The following is an 11,223-nucleotide window of genomic DNA, read 5'->3' on the forward strand; positions in this document are numbered from 1 at the left end:
ACCAGCATATGCTGTTTTTTCAACAGGGAACAGTTTTGCTGCTTAATATTTTTTGGAACCTGTGACATTTTGTTCAGGGTTCTTTTATGAATAGAAAGCTAAAAAAGAACAGCATTGATAATAAATCAGGCTGATAAAAATTCTGATTTGCATCACTGAAATAAATTACATTAAAAAAAAACATTAAAAGTATTTTGAACGGCAGTGTGTGTGTGTGTGTGTGTGTATATATATATATATATATATATATATATATGTATATGTGTGTGTATATGTATGTATGCATGTATGTATATAAAATTTTATCTAAATATCTATATATCTAAATAAAAGTATACTATATGCAGTATATGATCCAAAGTAACTAGTAACTAACTACTTGAGTAGTTTTTTTATCCGGTACTTTTTTACTCTTACTCAAGTAACTATTCAGACTATTAGTTTTACTTTTACTTGAGTACAGTTTTTGGGTACTCTACCCACCTCTGAACATTATTCATTTAAACGTTATCACTACATCGGTCATCCACTAGTCTTGGAGCTTGTAGGTCAGTGGGTAAATGTGCAGATTCGCAGTCAAGTGGCTGTGATTACACAACATATAAACTTGTACTATGAGTGTTTTTTTGTTGTTGTTGTTGTTGTTTTTTTACACTGATTCCACTTAAAACACATTTGTGGGTGTCCAATATTTTCCCTAAAATGTCATTAAAACATATCACTATATCTCTGTGTGTGACTTTAGAATTTTGACTAAGGCTAATTTCATAACTATTATGTTATGCATCATGGTAGTATTTTATAATAGCTGGTATTTTATAATATAATTTTATCATAAATTTAAACAATGTACACTGTAAAAACTAAAGGTTCCTGGAGGCACCTTTTGGGGTTCTTCACTTCGCCACTGTGGCGGAACCCTCTGTAAAGCCTCTAGGCACCCTTTAAAAAGGGGTGGTTCTCTGAGGAACTTTTAACGGTTCCTGGAAGAACCCTTTTATTAAGAATGGTCAGGAACCACCTTGGTGCTTCCAGGCACCATTTCTCAATTTCAGTTCTTTAATATCTGTTCCCCTCTCCCTCCCTCTAGTTTATTGTTCCTGCTATTGACATTTAATTATTTTAATAAACAAACAGAAAAACTAAAATGAATACATATCAAACATTGTTTATTGATTAACAACAACATCCATAGAAGTTTCAAATAAATAATCAATACTGCACATCACAATCAAATTCATGGGAACACCGGTGTTAATATTGTTATAAATAAAAAATAAATAAAACTTACACCTTGACAAAACCATAAACAAATAAATGTGACTCAAATATCTTAGAACTTTAAAACAATCATACTTCAAAAATAGTACAATTCAAATGAGCAAATTTAATGTACATCGCAGTCAACGATAACATTCTTTCTTGTTCTAAATGGAGGTCACAGATTGGGAAAATTCACACAGGAAATTTTAAGAAATTGATAAGCCTCAAGACAGCTGTAGGTAGCTTGATGATCTCCTCTTGAATACCCAACAAATGCAGCAGAAAAATAGTACACTTTGCTGTACGTTTAAAAGCTTTTCTGTATAATGTTGAATAGAACAAAGGCACTTATAAGGTGAAATCATGTTGGTGGGTTCGTCAGCAAGTAGCTCCTCACCATCAGGAAAATCTGCTGTGCTGCTCTCACCAAATGGGTCTCCATTACCACAGTTAGTGTAAGATTCTGTGTAGTTCGTTGAAAAAGGAGGGATTTACATAAAATTTAATAACAAAATATTGACATTTATTCATTTAGCACATGGTTTTATTCAGAGTATCTTTAAAATGAGTATTTTGTTATATTAGCGTACTGATTAATGGTTGTGGACTAGTTCAATGCAATATCTATTGCAATAACACACAGTGTATGTATATTTGAATGTATTTATGTATGTATGTGTTCGTGTGTATGTATATATACTGTACACAGGTGCATCTAAAAAAATTTGAATATCGTGAAAAAGTTCAATTTTTTTCTGTAACTTGTTTCAAAAACTGAAACTTTCAGATATTCTAGATTCATTACATGTAAAGTAAAACATTTAAAAAAAAATTTTTTGTTTTAATCTTAATGATTACAGCTTACAGATCACGAAAGCCAAAAATATTTACATTTTAGTTGAATTAAATGACCATCCCTACAGTACAAATTCCGGGTGTCTGCAGCAACACACATTAAAGCCTGAACAATAGTTTGGTGAGCTGTCGAACATGGTTCACTTGGAGCTGTAATGATTTGTTTTGCTAGAGACAATAAGATTGATGATTTGAATAGCAATAGCTTTAACTGCAGCAATCCAATACTGGATTTTTGACTTGAGCTGTAAGCTCTAATCATCAAAATTAAAACAAACAAAAAAAAAAACTTTTGAAATGTTTTACTTTACATGTAATTAATCTAGAATATATGAAAGTTTCACTTTTTGAAATAAGTTACAAAAAAACACTTTTTCATGATATCCTAATTTGTTTTTTTTTGATGCACCTGTGTGTATATGTGTGTGTGTGTGTATGTGTATATATATATATATATATATATATATATATATGTATATGTATGTATATGTGTGTGTGTAAACCTCAAAATGCACAAACTCAGACTTACCTCAATTAATCATATACCGTCCAGCACAGCAGGATCAGGAGCAAGGCTCGGATTTCTTAGAAGAAAATAAAAGTGGAAAAAAAATAAAATATATAAACTATAAGTAATTGAATGTTTTAGATCGGTTTCTGATGTTTCTCCTCAATTGTTCACTTATTTACACACCTTCAAAAGATGAGGTAAGTCCAAAGAGATCACTTTATTGTCAGCCAGCAACAGACATCAGCAGCTCCAGCAGTCCACTACAGAGCCATATTCATGAATCATACAACGTCTTCATTAACTGCTAAAAAACAAAACAAAAGAAAACATAAATTATAAACTCTTTAATTCAATTCAGTGTAACATTAATATTGTATATAAGACTGGATTCATATATAATTTTGGATTAATGTTAGGCCTCACTCTGAAACACTATTTCAGTTATTTCAAAGTAAAAAAAATAAAAAATAGGTCTACTTACATTAGTGCTGCTCAGTGAACCCTGTTAAATGTATAGGTTCTGAGGAGAGAAAAGGACAAAAACTGTTTTTTTCTGTAAGTTAAATGAATCGAAAAATAAGCTATTAGATAGTCTACATGTAACATGGATGGGTAACGATTAACAAACGTAAACGACAACAAATTAGTTCAGAAAAGAACAGAGTTACAATGACTAAAAGTGAATATAATGAACAAAGCTGACTAAAAATCGCCGTTTGTGATTTAATACTCTCCATTTCGTCCCACGAAGTTCATTATGATAGCTAGCATCGCGGCTATTAAATTAGCGGTTAAAATGGTAAACAACAAACATTTAAATATAAAAACATACAGTTAAGCGTGTCAGTACATAAATTTGTGTACGAATAGTAAATCTGTATATTTATTTTGGAGAATTTACTCACCTTTTGTTAGACAGTCCTGCGCTGTGGTTGTTTGAGGAGAGGAACCGTTAATGATGATACTTTGTATTTGAAATCGCACTTGCGCGCGCGCGAGCAGACAGCAGATGCGCGAGGACATTTTCTTCTTCTTGACAACAGCATACTTTTTTATTATATTAATTGTTAAACAATTATTTCTGAATAATTGAAACTTATTTCATTAGGGAAATAAAAATTCTAAATATTACACTTGTACTGATTGTTATAATTAGTGTATTTTTAATGAAATCAATGTGTTGAGCCATATTTAGTTCAATAATATTTTAATGTTTGCTTTAAAGTTTCAGGAAAACAATATCTACCTTCAAATAATTTTACATTTGTTTCTAAACTAAAAACTATTTTTCAGTTATTGCAGTATTTCAGTTATACAACAAAAGTATTTAAAATCCAACAAATGGAGGCATAAAAGTGCAATCTGACAGAAAGAAATAAAGAAAATAATCTGTAATACCATGGTGTAGCCACTGCCTGTATGGCCTTATATGTGTATATTCCCTATTGCTGAAAACAGTGTTTTCAGACATAATTTTAGATATACCTGGCTGATTTGTATTTTGCATGTCCCTTTTTTGACAATTTGTAAGACTATTTAGTCTTTTCTAATCATGCCCAAGTTTTTTGTTTTCACATGCCAAGTGCCACAAAAGTGATTATGTTCCATACCATTCCAAAAAAGTAAATAATAATAATAATAACAATAATAATAATCAGTCCTATTTCATTTCTGTCACATGAATCTCTGGGTTCCTCCAGATGCTGGCTTATACAAGTCAGATCTTCCAGGAACCATTTCAATGTTAACAGATCTTACAATAACCCTTTTAAAAATTTGAGTTCCTCCAGGAACCTCCAGAGCACTTTGAGGTCTCAGTGTAATGAAAGGGTGACTCCAGAACCTCAGAAGTGGAAACAAAGTGCTTCAAGGATCCCATAAGTTCTTGCAAGAACTGCAAAGACTGAAATGGTTCCTCCAGGAACCCTATTATGAAAAAAAGAGCTTTGAGGCACTTAAATTACATTTTGAAGTTCCTCGAGTACTCAAAGGATATTTGAGGCACCTTTAGTTTTTACAGTGTAATAATATATAAATTTGGTCAGTAGTATTTTTCAATATTTCCCCTAAAATGTTGTGAGCTCGTTCGTTTGTTTGTTCATTCATTCATTTATTAATTTGACTCCTCTGTCTTGCCAAGCTAATTGCATAGCTAGTATTTTATGCTGAATAGTATAGTGCTTGTATTTTATAAGTTCTACTATTTTCCTAAATACAAAATAAATAATTAAATAAATAAATAAACACTATTCATTCTGTGGTGGAAATTGCATTTTTGGACTGTTGTTAATGATAGTTTCATAGCTATATTTTATGTATCATGCTAGTATTTTATAAGCTATAATATTTTGTTTCTAAATACAATAAATCAATTAAATGTAAATAATATTTTAATGTGTCTAGTACTGTTTTTCAGTATTTTCTTCTAAAATGTCATGGGGGTCACTTTTCTGGTGGAAATTTCATTTTTCTTTGGACTGTTGCTAATAAGAATTTCATAGCTATTTTATATATTGTATCATCAAAGTATTTTATCATAGTATTTTACCATAAATGTAAACAATTCAAAAATATTTTTTTTGGAAATGATGCACAGAAATGTTCGGCTAAAGTTATTTTACCTTTATTTTCATAGTCTCATTTACTCATTATAACTCTTTTTACATGTCTCATATTTCTTCATATCAAATTAATTTCAGCATATCAAGTTGATTTTTTTTCTTTCATTTTAATATATACTTTGTCTGAAAGAGTACTAAATTTGCTAAAAAAAAAAAAAAAAGTATTGGCAATATTGAGGCAAATAAAATGCATTTCAAAAGCAGCAAAAAGTAAATTATAAAAAGTAAAATGTTTCCAAGAATATTTTCATATAACATAATGAAAATGAAAAGTGGAAAATCTTTTAGATTGAATAAAAATCAATCCACGTGACAAAAGTCATTAGTAGCTCAAACAGTAGAGCAAGGTCATGGTTTGATTCTTTGAATGCATGAACTAATAAAACTTGAATGCCACTTTGGATAAACACGTCTGCCAAATGCGTACAGTAAATATAGTTGTAGAGAATGTATTTTGCAGTGGTTGTATTCCTTCTCTCTGCTTGCTGTTGATTATCAGCATCATCATTTGCTTGTTTATGTTTGTGAGATGTCAGTCCCCCCCGACAGACCCATCGGACGCAGAATGACAGCAGGAGGATGAGCCGTTTTGGGACCCGATGGAGAGGAATACAGTAGAGCAAAGCATTTCACCCAGAACTCCCTCACGGAGCCCTGCACTCTGACAGCCGAGTGCTCATTTTAACCTCGCGCAAACACTCCTCTTATTCTGAACGTATCTTCACGACTGAGGGAGTCTTTCTGACAGCTGGTAGGAAGGGGAGGGAGCGTTAAATGGCTGCCACGCCGGATCCGGTGCCTGCTGAGCAGAACCATATTTTGGCATTTACTTGTCAGGCATATACAAACACAGATAACACACCTGGACAGAAATGGCGAAGGTTTGTTTGTCCGGAATGAGGTTTGCATGGGATTTGCTAAAAAACGGTCTCTTGAAATGACCTTTTGGACCTTACTTATAAATAGTGTCCTTTTGCTTGTTCGACCTTCAGACTGAAACGAAAGTCTAATTCTGAGACTTGAATAGCTATTTTCTCATTGAAATGTCTAAAATCCCAGAAGTCTTGGTTTACAAATATAGTTTTTTTTTTTTCTTTTCAGTGCACTGTAAATTACCATATGGCCAAAAAAGAAAATAAATGAAATTCAATATATACAAAAAATGACAAACAAAATGTATTTGCTAAAATATCCTTCTATGTATATATATATATATATATATATCTTCTAAAAAATAAAAAAATGTATGTGTGTATGTGTGTGGGGGTGATATATTTTAAAAATAGAAAAACAAAATTAAAGGATTAAAAAATATATATTTTGCTCTCCATATACTTCAAGACAATAAATTCACATATGTCATGTTTAAAGAAAAAATCTTTGTTGTCTGTAACACATTTGAACATATAACACATGTGAATAAAATAATCATACTTTACAATGTTAATTAAAAAACAATGCTATTAAATATTATTAAATCATAAATATAGTTTGACCTCAAGTCTAAATGTAGGCTATACTGTTACTATTACTGTGTCTTTGTTTTTTTTTGTTTTTTTATTATTGATTATTAATGTATTATTTAATGCATATATGTATGTGTGTGTGTATATATATTCAAAATATATATATATTAATTTCAAAAGTATAGTTCATTGAGCTTAACCTTTGACAACATGCATTTAGGATATATTTAAAATAGATTTTGGCCAGAAAATATTTTTTTTCCATATGGGAAAGGCTGTTTGTTGTTATCTTATGTCCATGCATAACATTTCCATCTAATAGCTTATATTCATTCTTATCTAAAGTATCACATTTAAACCTCTCATCCAAGAATGTTATTTGAGAATAGAAAAGAAATGGATGACTGGCCTTCATTACTCTCCTTTTGCAAGACCATGGCAGATAGTTTGGCTATTAAACTCATTTTTTCCAACCTAACCTGCCAGTGGCTATTTTATAACTTAAATGTCCACTGGCCTTTTTGCCACCTTTCTTAATGACTGGTAGCTTTCCTGCGCCGGCTTCATGGGTGGCCAGTGATGCAGCTCAAGCAACATCCTTATTAGTACAATAAGGTTAATTAGTGTGCGATGCCATTGAGCAAATTCCATTTTCTGTTGTAACCTTGGAGGATTTTTCATGCAGCTCACAAAATGGATGTGTCACGCTGATGGCTGAATAAGTCAGCGCAAAGGTATAATCATAAATCTGATTTGAAATTACTAGAGATGTTCGTAACAAAAAAAATCGGTCTGTCTAGAAAATAGTGCGAGCGTTAGTGGGTGTCTTTTCAATTTTCCATTTTTGTTCTGCAGACAGGCATGAAAAAATGCTTGCAATTTGGACACAATATTTTTTCCATTATTTCCTAATAAACCGTCTGCACAATACAAAACTATGACATTTGTTGGTTTGAACAAACTAGAAGCCTTATTTGCGTCTATGTTTTTTTTTTTTTCTCTCTCTCTCTTTTTTTCTCTTTTCTTCAGTGTGGATTCTTTTATCCGGCTGAATGAAAGCAGATGCAATGATCAGCCTGTGAAATGCTTGAAGAAGCATAAATGCAATTGAGGTCATTGGCATATGCATTGATATACAGATATCAATGTGAAAAACAGCCAGATTTCACTTCTTCCTCTGTGAATACAGCAGCTTCATTATTCATGACAGTTCAGGCAAGTTTGCTATGAATAATCTGCACTTTCATATTCTGTCTTGTAGCTCCAAAACAAATATTTAAAAAGGCATGAAATATATCCTTTATATTTGGATTTAACAGTTTGAATATAAAGTGTTTAAGCTAACAAGATTTGTCTTTTAGTTGGTATGAGTCAAATCAAAACATCCTCATCTTTCATAGATGCTCACATAGAGGTTTCTACAATTTAAATAAACTCGTAAGAACTAAACTTCCAATTAGAGTATATAGTTTTTTTTAGTGTAACTTTTTAAAGGAACAGATCTCCAAAAAAAAAAAAAGAGAGAGAGAGAGAGAGAGAGAAAGAAATTTTGCTCAACTTCTGGCCATGCAAGAAGATTTTGTTTCTTCATGGAACCAAATTTGGAGAAATACAGCATTACATCACTTGCTCACCAATGGATCCTCTGCAGTGAATGGGTGCCGTAAGAATGAGAGTCCAAACAGCTGATAAAAACTCCAGTCCATCAATTAATGTCTTGTGGAGTGAAAGGCTGCATGTTTGTAAGAAACAAATCAATCATTAAAGCGTTTTAAATTCAAACCATCACTTCTGGTCCAAATGTGTAGTTCATAATGCATAATGACACTTCCTCTAGTGAAAAAGTCCATCAACTGTTGTCCTCTCACATCCAAATCCACCCACATTTGTTTAGAACTTGTTTTGGACAGTTTTTGCTTTTAAACGTTACTTAATCTGCTCATATTCCTCTCCTGATTCAGACAAGACAACTTTTTTCACTGGAGAAAGCATTATTATTGGATAGAAGACTCATATTTTAGCCTGAAGGCAATGGTTTGAAGCTAAAATTGTTATAATGGAGGATTTTTTTCTAACAAACATACAGCTTTTCACTTCACAAAACATTAACTGATGGACTGGAGTGGTGTGGACTGCTTGTGGATTATTGTGATGTTTTTATCAGTTGTTTGGACTCTCATTCTGACGGCACCCATTCACTGCAGAGGATCCATTGGTGAGCAAGTGATGAAATGTACAATTTCTCCAAATTTATTCTGATGAAGAAGCATGAAGATCTACATCTTGGGTGGCCTGAGGGGGTGTACACTTTCAGCAAGTTTTCATTTTAGGTTGTTTAGTCTAATTTATACCGTAATACCGAATGCTGTAAGTTGTGCATACCACCCATGAAGATGTGGATTTGGCACTCGTTTGCATTTGTTTTCCATGCATCACCGCAGTGTGTCCTGAGCTCATCATCACAACAGAGATTGGCCTTCTGTGAGGCTGAACGCACAAACAACAGACGCACAACACAAACACTCTGTTCCACCGAGGCCTGAACCTTCTGTCGCCTTATTGTCCTTGATCATCTGTATCCTCAATAGCAATGGACAGATTCCCTCTCCATCCAGCCTGTTGCTGAGTGGCGGATTTGGCGTGATTGCTGCTTCCCAGCTGTATTTTCTGGAGCCAAATTCAGCATATTACAGATATGAGCTCAAGTGTCCATTATCTCTAATTAGATGGACCGTACGGAGCAGATACAGACAGCCACTTTGGAAATTATGGTGTTGACCCTGATACACAATGACATTAGGAGGTCATATTCTCTTGAACTGTTTCATAAGGTGAGTGGGATGTTTGTTAAAGTGGCTTACAAACAGAAATGAACTGTTTATGTAAACCACAGTACTCTTTAAAGATGCTTTTCCCATATTTAGCTTGCTTGCATTTCCGTTATTTGCTTCTAAAAGGGTTTTTATAATGGACTGTTAGATAAATACCTTTTACATTACAGCTGGACAGTTTTTGTGAATCCAGACCTCCTGCTCTGTTGTGCAAGCTGATGTCACAATGTATAAAGGTCTCAGTGTTGCTTGGCAATAGTTTCCGTCCTTCCAAACTGATACATCCTTGTTCTCAGCAGTTCGGTTAAATCTACAGTGGCCACAAAACGCATTTGGACACACTTGAAAATATCTGAATATCATTGCATTGGAAGTGCACTTAAATGTTCTTCTCATCAGTTTTGCATGGTGAAAATTCGACTTTATATTTTATATTTTATTTGAAAAATAAGAGAGACTGGTGATGACAGCTAAATTGTTTTTTTTTGTTTTTTTTGTTTTTAAGCGAATGAAAAATGCATATATTATACATACACACACTACTGGTCAAAAGTTTGAAATAATAATTTTTTTTTTTTTTTTAAATGGGAAGTTTGAAATGTAAGGCTGCATTTATTTGATCAAAAATAAAATTACAGTAAAAACAGTAATACTGTGAAATATTATTAGTCTAAAATAAAAGTTGTAATTGTTTTTTTGTTGTTGTTTTGTTTTTTTTAAATGCAAGCTATTTCTAATGATATAACTGAGCAGCAAATCAGCATATTAGAATGATTTCTGAAGGATCACGTGACACTGAAGACTGGAGTAATGATGCTGAAATTCGGTTTTGCATCACAATAATAAATTACATTTTAAAATAGATGTATATAGAAAAAGGGTATTGCAAATTGTAATGATATCTAAAAATATTACTCTTTTTACTGTATTTTTATCAAATAAATCCAGCCTGTGTGAGCAAAAGAAACTTCATTAACAACACAAACAAATAAATAAACAATTCTTTATTGTTCCAAACTTTTTTTTTCTTTGACCAGAAGTGTATATGACTAATATATATGATTAATATAATGATTATGAAGTCCAAAAGCATATACAATACTTAAGGGATCATTTGATTTCATGTTGATTTAGATTTTTGTCTTCATTCTGAAAAGAATATCTATAATTTGAAACCTAAAATACTTGTTTTTGTGACAATGTAGTGTTCAAATATTATTTGAAATCCAATTGATATACAGCAATACATTTAGTATGGAACCATGTAAAGCTTAAGCCTGTAAGCCACACTATAACCAAGCTTAATTAAATTATAGGCTATATGTATATAGACTATACCTTCAATTATGTCAAAACATATGCAATAATATTAATTAATCAGTTTAAAATAAGCAGTGCAGAATAAATGCCATAAGGACCTTTAAACCTTACATTTACGCCTCTAAGGCATAATGAATCATGCGTAGCCCTATAAATGCAATTACCGCATGTTAATATTTTATGCCGTCGTTTCAAAGACGCGCTCAAGAATACTTAGACTCCCTATTTACGGGCAAATGCTCTGAATGGGCGATGCATGTCGCCTTTTCCCACCAGAAGAGGGCAATCCGATGCATAGCACTTGCAAAAGAAGGTTAAGCAATGACTGCACCAGTGCTGAGTGCAATCACACTCGC

The 11,223-nt window shown here is 32.5% G+C and overlaps 1 long non-coding RNA gene across 1 annotated transcript; it reads right to left on the bottom strand.

Moving 5' to 3' along the window:
* Positions 1-1,106: 1,106 nt before the first annotated feature.
* On the bottom strand, positions 1,107-3,590 carry LOC131546052 (uncharacterized). The gene is made up of 5 exons (XR_009272595.1): positions 3,535-3,590; positions 3,111-3,149; positions 2,813-2,933; positions 2,648-2,702; positions 1,107-1,726 (listed from the first exon to the last, which is right to left on the bottom strand). It is a non-coding gene; the product is annotated as an uncharacterized LOC131546052 (long non-coding RNA).
* Between the last annotated feature and the right edge of the window lie 7,633 nt (positions 3,591-11,223).

The sequence above is a fragment of the Onychostoma macrolepis genome, chromosome 08 (genome assembly GCF_012432095.1).
Source record: "Onychostoma macrolepis isolate SWU-2019 chromosome 08, ASM1243209v1, whole genome shotgun sequence".
NCBI classification, from domain to species: Eukaryota; Metazoa; Chordata; class Actinopteri; order Cypriniformes; family Cyprinidae; genus Onychostoma; species Onychostoma macrolepis.